The sequence below is a fragment of the Myotis brandtii genome, unplaced genomic scaffold, assembly GCF_000412655.1.
Source record: "Myotis brandtii unplaced genomic scaffold, ASM41265v1 scaffold79, whole genome shotgun sequence".
Taxonomy (NCBI): Eukaryota; Metazoa; Chordata; class Mammalia; order Chiroptera; family Vespertilionidae; genus Myotis; species Myotis brandtii.
In genome coordinates this window covers 2,746,013-2,755,279 of record NW_005371173.1, presented here as the reverse complement: position 1 = coordinate 2,755,279, position 9,267 = coordinate 2,746,013, and positions in this window count along the sequence as shown.

Below are 9,267 nucleotides of genomic sequence, written 5' to 3'. Positions count from 1 at the left end.
GCCGGGCTGAGGGACCCCCCCGAGTGCACAAATTTTTGTGCACCAGGCCTCTAGTATATATATAAAAGGCTAATATGCTAAGTGTTCATCCGACAGGCAGCTATAATGCGCCCTGACCACCACGGGGTAGATGCTCAACACAGGAGCTGCTGAGCTGCAGTGACTTGGCAGCGGTGGTTCTCAGTTGATGCACCCGGAAACCAGAGAGGAGGGAGCCTGATTCCTTGCGGGGTCATGCGATTCCACCTTTAGCTGTGGGTTATGTTGTTGCTGGAGCACTGTCGGCCCTGAATCTGGTTTACTGCACACTTGTGTTTGCATTCCACACCCTGTATGACAGCAACTTTTCAGACCCTCCTATCGCACTCTGGGATCCCTCGGGGGATGTCAGAGAGCCGGTTTCAACCCAATCCCCACAGGCCAGGCCGAGGGACCCCTGCCTGAGGGACCCCGCTCATTCTGCTGATGCCCAGGTATGGCCAGCCAGGGAGGGACCACAGGAGGTTGGCTCCAGGGCATGTCCGACCCATCTCGCCCAGTCCAGCCCTGCCAGTCACCTTCTAATTAATTTCCTATCAACGTGCACAAATCCGTGCACGAGGTCACTAGTCCTTTAATAAACTCCTATTCTCCTAACCAAGGCAGAGTGGAGTTTTCTGGCTCTCTCCTAAGCTAGAATGCTAAAGGCTTTTGGGAGGTGAGAAAGCAAGATTCCAGGACTGTATTCATGCACTCACCTTTTGCTCTAAAAGTAGATCGGTATTAGTAAGAGAAAGATGCTCATCTTGTAGACCTTTCACTCTGGGATGGCCCAAAAAGCCAGTCCTGAGCCCAAGGACAAGTCTTCTGAGAAGCTAATTCTGCCCCCTCAGAGGCCAAGTGGGAGGCAGAGGCAATGGCTTTGTAAAATTTGTTCAATGGACAAACAAGGTCAATGGCTTTGTAAAATTTGCAAAAGTAAAACATTTTTGTATTCTTTTCCTTAAAGAAGGCTCCCAAGATCATATAAACTTCAAGCCCTATAAAATTATATTCCACCCCTGCCCAGATCTGGGAACATGCCCACTGCCTCTGCCTCCTCTGGCAGAACAGGAAGCTAAGTGGCTGGCATACTGGCCACAGAAACCAGAGGGTAGAGGAGGGAAGTGTGGGACCCAGAGGACAGAGCCAGGGGGGAGGAGAAAGGAGCCAGGAAGGAAGAACATTGTGAAGAGCTCACCCTTCACCCCCCAACCCCCAACCCCGAACAGGGCCTCCAAAGGACTGGTGAGCAGGAAGGCAGAGAACAGGTTCCCAAGTTCCTTTGGACTCAGAGTGTAGTCAAAGCAACACAGTGTAGAAGAACCAGAGTGCCTTGGGTGCCCCTCAATTCGGGCTCAACCTCTTACTGGCTGGGTGATCTTGGGCAAGTTACTTGACTTCTCTGTGTCACAGTCTCCTCATTGGTTAAGTAATCAAAGTAGCTACCTCATTGAATTGTGAGGATTGAAGGAGCATATGCATGTAAAATGCTTAGAACAGTGTGTGGCATATAGAAAATGCTAGACAGCGACAGTAACTTCCCTGCGCTTTTATTTTACAATCAGGGTCTTGCAGATCCTGATTATGCAGAGATGCTAAGCCTGAGTCCTGTGAACTCCCATCATCATGTTCCAATCTGCCCTCCAAAAGGAGGAACAGGTAAGGATTATCCTACCTGACTGACATATACCTTCCTGCTCTTTTAAACAGGAAGGATAGCTAAGGAATTCTGAAAGTAAGGCCAAGGCCACTGTACATTTTGGCACTTTCATCACCTTCAAATGACAATATTACCTTCTTAAAAACATCCAGAGACCAGCTCCCCTTCTATACCAGCAGTAGAGACCTATCCATCTTACACCATCATCTCCACTTCCTTTAACACAATCTGCCCCTTCGGATGGGGGTCCCCTACTCTCTGCCATGATTAAGCCATGTTCCTCTCAGCCTCAAACCTTTGCCTTCCCCCCTACATCTGCCCACCCCCCCACAGGAAAGCCTTTTACCCAACTCTCTAAATCTAAATCTCTGAATTCCTATGACACTTAGGTATTTTCTTCTCTTTCATTCTTCCCCGTAATGATTGCCCTCTGGCTCAGTAAATAAAGAAAACATCACTATATATTCCATGCTAATTATCATCTGAGCTTCTGTCAAAGAATGAGAACATAAAAAGGAACAGGCACTGTGGTGGTGGTTGCACATATCCATTCATTCATTCATTCATTCATTCATCCAAATAGCACTTATTGGGTGGCCGCCACATGCTCACATTCTGAAGAAGGCCCAATGTTATAGAACAGTGAGCATCAGTACCACCTAGAGAACTTGTTAAAACACAAATCCCCAAGTCTGGGGTTGGCCCCATGAATTTGCATCTCTAACAAGATCCCAGATGATTCAGATGCTGTTGGTACAAGACAGCATTTTGAGTAGCATGCCGCAGAAGGCAACCCTCACTCAGTGACTGGTCTGTGATGGCTCATAACTCACAGTCATCTCCCAAGCACTATTCACTCACGCATGCATGCATCTCTGCCTTCGTCAGAGCCTCTGCACATGGTCTTTTCTCTGCAATACTCTTCAACCCTCCCCTGCAACCCTTCCCTCCCTCCATCCTTCCTTTGTCCTCATGAAAAAGTCTCCCCACCCCAACACACATATACACACATGATAGTCTCTATTTCTGCCTCCTATTTGTCTCTTTCATAGAACGTTCAGAATTTGTATTGGCATTAGTTTATTGTCTCTCCCACTAGAATAGAAACTCCATGACAGCAGGAACAATATCTATTTTAATCTTCTGTGAATCCCCAGTACCTAGCACAGAACAATACCTATTTTAATCTTCTGTGAATCCCTAGTACCTGGAACACAATTGGTGCTCTGCAAATATGTTGATCCACTAACTCATTCCTTTGACAAATATTTCATGAGCACTAACTCTGCACCAAGCACTGTTCTAAATGTTGGGGATACAACAGTGGACAAAGTTAGCCAAAACCCCTATTCTTGGAGTATTCACTTCATGCAAGCAGACTGTCAATAATCAGTGAGCATAATAACTAACTATTAATAAGCAATAAGGTGTTAAGTGCTTTAGAAAATAGAGCAGACTGGGGGTTTAGCAGGAACAATCAGAGGCGGGGCTGAGACTTCAGGATTTGAGGGATTAGAGGGCGTTTACCATGTGGTATCTTTGGAAAGAGCTTTCCAGCCAGTGCAAGTCCCAAAAGCAGAGCTGTCCAGTAGAACTTTCCATGGGATGGACATGTTCTATGTGTGCACTGCCAATGCGATAGTCACTAACCATGTGTGGCTGGTGGGAACGGAACTGGCAGCACAGCCCTAAAGCGTGAACATGTGGAGTGCAGGTGCAGTGGAGCGGGTGGGGGCAAGGAGGAGTAGGTGAGCTCAGAAAAGTGAGGCGAGATCCGGTAGGACCTTGCTGGTCAGCACTAGGACTCCAGCTTTTATTCTGAGTGAGAGGGGAGCCATGAGAGGAGAGCAGTGATCTGATATAACTTATGTTTTAAAAGATTCCTCTGGCTGCTGTGTTGAGAATAAACGGTGGGGAGACAAGTGGGGAGGCTGCTGGAGGCAGGCAGGTCAGAGATGGAGGCAGATCAGAGCAGGATAGTGGTGGGAAAGAAGGTGCTAAATGTCAGGGTCTAGATATATTTTGAAGATGGAGCACAAAGGATTTTCTGACAGGGGCTGATTAAAACATATATTAAACTCCTAATAGATGCCAGGCACTAGCTATGAACTTCATCTAAGCCAGATTTGCCAAAGAAATGTCACCCAGGCTTTGACTGGTACCAGCTTTCTCTAAGACAGATAGCACTGCGGGGCATTTCTCACTTTCAGTGGCCCACAATTCGATCTTCGAACATCGCCTCTTCGGATCAGAGCCGATAGAGCCTGCTGGCACCATGAAATGTGTTGTGATTATTCACCCAGCATCACTCCATGGTATGTACATTAAGAAAATAGATGACTCAAGTCCTACATAAATCCTTCATTTTCCTGTTTTATTCCCCTGTCCATCACTTCCTCATTTATTCTTAATATTCAGGTTTTGCATTCAAGGCCAGGTCAGATCTCTGGAGGACTTCCATCTTCCTCCTCTCGCATCTGCCTGGTCCTCCTCCAGAGACTCCTTGGCCTGAGGACAGGAAATTGAGTCATTCGTCTTCTATAACCATATGGATAAGATGTAGTCATTTACTGTTGTCAGCATTGTTGTGCTTCAGAAGCTAATTAAGACAATTAGCTATTAAATGGCAAAAACAATTAAGTTCATTGAAGTAAACCATATGCAGTTTACACCCGTGCATAGACAAAAAATTAACATGTGGCTAGATGGTGGCGCTACAGATGGTCCAGTGCCAAAACAAATCAGGGAACATGGGGGCCGAAGACAGAGGTGTCTTGGCACCCAATCAGTTTCTACCATAAAATGTTTCTCAAAACATTTGGCTTGATTTGGGGAGGTTTATTCTATATTGAAAAAAAAGTATATTCCTGACCAAATGTTTCTTTCAGGCTATAAAACGGCAGAATCATGCCGTTCTCCTGCCTCTGACTCAACTCCACAGCTGCCCGCAGCATCCAACAGAGAGAAGACACCTGCTCAGGGGACCTCTGAAGATCGTCTGTAAGTTAACCAGATCTGTAGGCGGAAAGGGGTTTCCCATGGGTGTAGGTTGTGGCTGGCAGTTTTAGATCACATATATAAATTCCAAATAGAAGGGCAAAGGATTGAGAGCCAAGAGGAGGAAGAGAAGCCATGGAGACCACAGGAGGCTCTATAAGGAATGTGTGTTTATCTGGAATTTGTTTTAGCTGCATGTGCCAAAAAACTCAGCTAGAATTTGCTTAAGCCAAAAATGGAATTTAGCTAGGAAGGACAAGCTGTGGGGAACAGGGCCTCAGGGGTTCCCAGGGACTTAGACCAAATAAGACTCATATCCGTCTTTCGCTCTCATCTCTGCCCAGCTCTGTGTTGACCTCATTCTGGCTGCAGAGAGGCCCTTCCTTTGTGGCAGGGAGCATGGACACTGCCAGTGCCAATTTAGCAACCCTAGTAGATGAAGAGTACTCCTATACCCAATGTCTTGTCTGTGCATGCCAATAGACCAGTCTCCATAGCTGCAATATGAGATTGGATGATTGATTGACCAGACCCCTATCCAAAGGCCCACCTCTCCCCACTCCCATCCCATCTATAGCCAAATAGAGAAGCATCGGAGGAAAAGTTTGCTGGAAAAGCAAAACCAATGGTTCCTACATCAGGGTGCTAAAGAAAGGATCAGAATTTGATGGAGGCAGAGTAGAGAATACATTGCCTACGAGAAAATAAAAAATTTGAGCAATCATATGGCTCTATTTTTTATAGTTCCACCATTCTGCCATTTATCTGCTGAATTTTCAAAAAAGGAGATTATCAGGATTTCTTTTCCCAGCATCCACATTACCCACAATCCACAATTACCATGTGTAAAATTAGAGTAGAAATAAAGTAGAGAGGAAATAGCCTTAAGATGAGCCCAGCTTCTTCCTCTCTCATAACTGATCTGAGTCATTATCTGTTTCTTGATGGACATTTATTACTTGGTTGAGTGTAGGGGTAGCCATGCAATATCTAAACCTACTTCCTATATTTAGGAAATTTCTTATCTTATAAGCAGCAGTGTCCTGGTAAAAGTTTAACAACCTACTATGAAGAGAGGGGAGACCTAATTTGCAATGTTTGCTCATTTCTGTTATGTAGATACTCCCACTGTGGCTGATTTCCAGCTATCAGCGTGATGTCACTGAATGCATTCTTGGGAAGAGAGGCATAGCAGTACATTATTCGAGAATAACTCCGCCATACAGATAAAACAGGCATAAATAACTTCAAGAGCACAGATAATAGCAAAGCTAATACAATAATAGAAAGTGATTAATTTAGAGTATTGAACTCTATTGTTTTTAACATAATGTATTTGAGTTTATATAATTTGTTTTAAATTAAGCTTTTTATTCTGATATCAATATCACAACAAGGATGTTGACCTTGACCCAGCCAAGATACAGAACACTGCCATCACAACTTGAGGGCCCACCCAAGCCATTTTCAGTGGCCTTTCCATACAAGTGGCTTGTGTTGGCTCATGCTTAGAACTTCCCTAAAATCTCTCAAAGGTTCACAAACCACAAACAAGCACCACCTGGCCTCAATGTGCCTGCACCTTTTGCTAAGTGACCCCAGGCCCAGTGCTAGTAGCAGCCTGATTCAGTTCACACTTGGCCTCTCCTGCATACCTCCAGGCCCAACACAAGTAGCATCCATCTCTATATCACTTTGTAGCTCATGCTGGGCGGCCCCTGGAAGGGCAGAGGTGGTGGCTAACCTTAGCCTGAACCTCCTAGGAGGCCCCAGAGCCAGCACACCTAGTGGCCAGTTCAGACCATGCTAAAGCACCACGCAACCACCTCCACAAGTGACACACTCAAGGGATGGACTCATCAGGCACCAGAGGCTTACTAAAGCAAGTTCAGCTCCCTGCACAGCAACATCTCCTCTGTAATCACAGCCAGTCCTTATAGCCAATTGGCCTTGGGTCAATTCCTCCCACTGATGTGCCAATAGCAACAAAGGCCCAACTACAACTGGAGGGTGCACACAGCCCACATGGGAATAGTGTACCTGAGGCACCCAGCTTGAGTGAGCATGGAGACTGTACCACTGGGCCATACAGGACACCTACTACATAAGTGACTGACCTACCAAGACTAGTAGACATAGCAGATCTACCTAATACATATAAACAAACACAGAGAGGCAGACAAAATGGAGAGACAACAAAACATGTCCCAAATGAAATAACAGAAGAAGTCTCCAGAAAAAGAACTAAATGAAATGGAGGCAAGCAAACTACCAGATACAGAGTTCAGAACAATGGTTATAAGGATACTCAAGGAACTTAGTGAGAACTTCAACAGCATAAAAAATTACATAGAAACAACAAAAAAGAACCAGTCAGAAATAAATAATACAATAACTGAAATGAAGAATACATTAGAACAGCAGTTGCCAACCGGGAAAGGTTGGCAACCGCTGCACTAGAAGGAATCAACAATAGATTAGGTGAAGGTAAGGATCAAATTAGCAATTTGTAAAACAAGGTAGCAGAAAACACCCAAACAGAGCAAGAAGAAAAATAATTTTTAAAATGAAGATAGTTTAAGGGACCTCTGGGACATCAAGTGTAACAATATTTGCATCATTGAGGTACCAGAGGACAAGAGAGAGCAAGGAATTGAGAAGCTATTTGAAGTAATCATGACTGAAAACTTCCCTAATCTGGTGAAGGAAAAAGACATACAAGTTCAGGAAGCATAGAGAGTCCAAAACAAGATAAGCCCAAAGAAGCCCACATCAAGACATATCATAAATAAAATAAAATAAAAGACATATCATAATTAAAATGGCAAAGGTTAAAGACAAAGAGATAATTTTAAAAGCAGCAATAGAAAAGCAGTTAGTTGCCTTAAAAAAGCATTCCCATAAGACTGTCAGCTGATTTTTCAACAGAAACTTTGCAGGCCACAAGGGATTGGCACAAAATATTTAGTGATGAAAAGCAAAGACCTACAACCAAGATTACTCTACCCAGTAAAGCTATCATTTAAAATCAAAAGAAAGATAAAGAGCTTCCCAGACAAGAAAAAGCTAAAGGAGATTATTACCACTAACCAAGTGTTCAGAAATGTTAAAGAATCTTCTTTGAGAAGAAAAAAATATGACTAATAAAATAGCAATAACTACATATCTATCTATAATTGCTTTAAAACCAAATGGAGCCTAACCATTTTGGCTCAGTGGATAGAGCGTCGGCCTTCGGACTGAAGGGTCCCGGGTTCGATTCTGGTCAAGGGCATGTACCTTGGTTGCGGGCACCTCCCCAGTAAGGGAGTGTGCAGGAAGCAGCTGAATCGATGTTTCTCTCTCATCGATGTTTCTAACTCTCTCTCCCTCTCCCTTCCTCTTTGTAAAAAATCAATTAAAAAATATATTTTTAAAAAATGGATAAGAAAACAAGGCCCTTATATATGCTGTTTGCAAGAGACTCACTTCAGATTGAAAGACAAAAAGACTGAAGGTAAAGATATGGAAAAAGAAATTTCAGGAAAATAGAAACAGAAGAAAAAGCTGGGGTAGCTATACTTATACCAGACAAAATAGACTTTAAAACAAAGGCTATATAACAAGAGACAAAGAAGGATCCAGCAATTCCACTTCTGGGTATTTATCTGAAGAAACCCAAAACACTGATTTTGAAAAGACATATGCATCAATATGGTCATTTCAGCATTATTTACAACAATTAAGATATGGAAGCACTGAAGTGTCCATCAATAGATGAATGGATAAAGAAGTGGTGCATATATACAATGGAATAGGATTCAGCTATTTAAAAAAAAAAAAGAATGAAATCTTGCCATCTGAAACAACATGGATGGACTTAGAGGGTACTGTGCTGAGTGAAAGAAGTCAGACAAAGAAATACAAATGCCATATGATTTCACTTACATGTGGAATCTAAAATTTAAAAATGAACAAGCAGAATAGAAACAGACTCATAAATACAGAGAACATTTTGGCAGTTGCCAGATGGGACGGGATCAGTGGTGGAGGTGAAAAAAGTGCAGGGATTAAGAAGCACAAATTGGTAGTTATAGAATAGTCATGGAAATGTAAAGTACAACATAGGGAATATAGATAATAATCTATACTAATAAAAGGGTAATATGCTAATTAGACCAGACATCTTCCAGACAACCATCCGGACATCCTTCCTGACAAAGCCGGGCCCAGGTGAAGCCGCCCGCCCACAGTCCCAGGCGCCAGTGCCTGTAGCTGTGGCCTGGGAGAGGGAGAAGCCGCCTGCCCACAGTCCCCTGCGGCTGCGGCCAGCCTGGGAGAAGCTGGCCCAGGTCCTGGGTGCCTGTGGCCGGCCAGAGGAGGGAAACCTGCGTCCCAGGTATAGGGCCGAGGCAGAGGCTGGTAGGGGAGCAGTTAGGGGCGATCAGGCAGGCAGGCAAGCAGTTAGGAGCCAGCGGTCCCGGATTTCGAGAGGCAGTTGGACATCCCCCGAGGGGTCCCAGATTGAAAAGGGTGCAGGCTGGGCTGAGGGGACCCCCCTCCCCATCCCTGCATAAATTTCATGCACCAGGCCTCTAGTATTGTAATAA